We start from the raw sequence: 2,455 nt of genomic DNA on the forward strand, positions 1-2,455 counted from the left end.
TAATGGAGTGAGTAATAAGGGCAGCTTGTGCATTTATTATTGTTGCTCTTACCATTAACTTTCCATGAGTGGTTGGTTAAAATAGCACCACATGACTGACATTGCTTTGTCCTGACATTGACAACGTGATTTTCTCTCATGTAGTACAGTGATCTCCAAATACCTGCCATCATTTCTCAGGCCCATGCCTTTTATAGACATGATTGGCTAATACATAAGTTTACAATTCACCATGGGGGAATTTTGAATTTGCTACAATTATTAGGGAGAACTAATTTTGGGAAGATGATGGTGAGAAAAAGTTTTAATCTTTTGAATGATTATTTGTTCACTGAAATAAATAGTTTTAGGAGTTTATTTGGGAGTATAATAAATCCCTCAATGTAGCAATAATTAGTTGTGTCAATGAAGTAAAACATAATCACTCAGCATCAGAAGTTGTGTGACGTTGAGCACCTCAGCACGTGATGATCTAACAACCAGGTGTCTCAGTGGCTGTGACAAATCTGAGCAAGTTTACCTACTCATGAGATTAGGTGTGTTTATACAAAACAGTCCTCACTCATTCCACCCTGGATCATAGCTGGTTAAGCTCAGAGGGCAACTCACCACTTCTCCCTCAGAGACTTCCTGCACTGGGACACAAGGAGGGAGAAGCTTGAGTTTGCTCTGCAAAGATAAATATGTTGGAATCGTGTCCTGCACGTTATGAGATATGTAACTGGAGTCGAATGAAAAAGGTGAAGGTGACTGCAACAGGGAACAAATGCTCTCACTGTTGTTTAATACCAGCTGCCAAGAATAAATGTTCTGATCATTGTGACATTAAAATAAAAATTAAAACAAAACTACATGACTTGCTGTATTTGATAGCATATCCTTAATTTTATCTTGAGCAAAACAAATGTTGTTAAGTGCAACCCAGAAATGAGTGAATTTTATGTCCCTTTACATTATCTCTTTGTTAAGAATACATGGACACTGCTGATCGATCTACAGCCGAGGAAGCCCCTTGTGTCTATTTCAGTCAAACAACAGCTTGATCAAACACTATTGTTGTTGATTAGTAACCATGCAGCTCATCACTCTTCAAATATATATTGAGTTGTTTTCAATAATGATAAGAGTCTTTATCTCTGTTGCCTTTAAGTTAATGAGTTCCAGACCCCCATCACATCCTGCGAGGGGAAAATCTAGTCTCTATACTCAACCAATTACTTATGTATCATTCCTTGCTTTTGACCCCTTTGCTAAGGAAAATAGATCTTTCCTATTTGTTCTACCTCAGCCCATGAACTTGCTTGTCTCAGTAAAGCCTGTCTTCACCTTCTCAGTTCCAAAGAAAACAATCAAAATCTTTCCAACCATTTCCCATAGAAAAATATTTCTACTTCTGGCAGCAGCCTTGAAGATGATCTCTGTATCCTCTCCAGTCTAATTGTTCTTGTAATGTGCTGACCAGAACTATACTCTGTGGTCAAATGTGGTCTAACTAGAGCAGAATAAGACCAGAAAAAGGAGACACAAGAGACTGCGAATGCTGGAATCTGGAGCAACACACGAAGTGTTGGAGGTCAGGTAGCTCTGAGCTCCTTCAGAGGGAAATGGACAGCCGATGTTAAGGGTCAAGATACTTCATCTAGATAAATTGCCTCGTAGATCCATTTTAGACCTGTTGCAGGATCCAAAGCTCCAGTGGGGCTTGTGAATGGGGAACTGAAGAAAAAATATATATATTTGAATTATTTTGTTTGAATGCAATTATTTTTGAATTTTTTTTAAAAAATTACAAAAACAGTAGCATGATTTTCAATTATCATAAAGTGCTCAACATATTTGCAAATTATTAAAATCCCTCAAAGCTGAAGACAAGATTGAAGCCTATACCCTGCAGTGGCTTCTGTGTTTATTCTGGAAACTTCTGAGCTTCAGTAGCAAGTGTCTTTTGAATTTGACTATTTTATTAGTTAATTATTATCAATGGAATTTCCATTCTGGTCTGGTATGACAAGACCACAGCTCCTCTTTAGTCCGGTCTTTTCTTCATTCTCTTGCCATTTATTCTTCTTTGCTCCAGTAACGTTCAATAAAATGATTGTAAGCAATAAGTTTTCTGCCTCATTCTTGAATTCCGAAGAGCTTTTGGATTACAAGTTCTTCACCAGCTATCAAGGTGCCCAGTCCCTGGGATCCATCTCTCTCCCAGCATTGCAGGATTCCTTCCTTCAGTAGAAACACTGATGCTCAGTTTGTTTGTACAGCACAAGAAGAGTATTGACTGTATAGAGTTATAGTGCTACAGGGACAATCTGCAGAGATTGCACCTAAAATGCAAAACACTGCCAATTGTGAGAAAGAACAATAGATCTACTTATGATGACAGGAATTAGGAGCAGGAGCACATCTCAACTTCTCAAGTATGCAGTGCCTTCCATTGAGATTGAGGGTCATCTGA

This window comes from Hemitrygon akajei, chromosome 14 (genome assembly GCF_048418815.1).
Source record: "Hemitrygon akajei chromosome 14, sHemAka1.3, whole genome shotgun sequence".
Lineage (NCBI taxonomy): Eukaryota > Metazoa > Chordata > Chondrichthyes > Myliobatiformes > Dasyatidae > Hemitrygon > Hemitrygon akajei.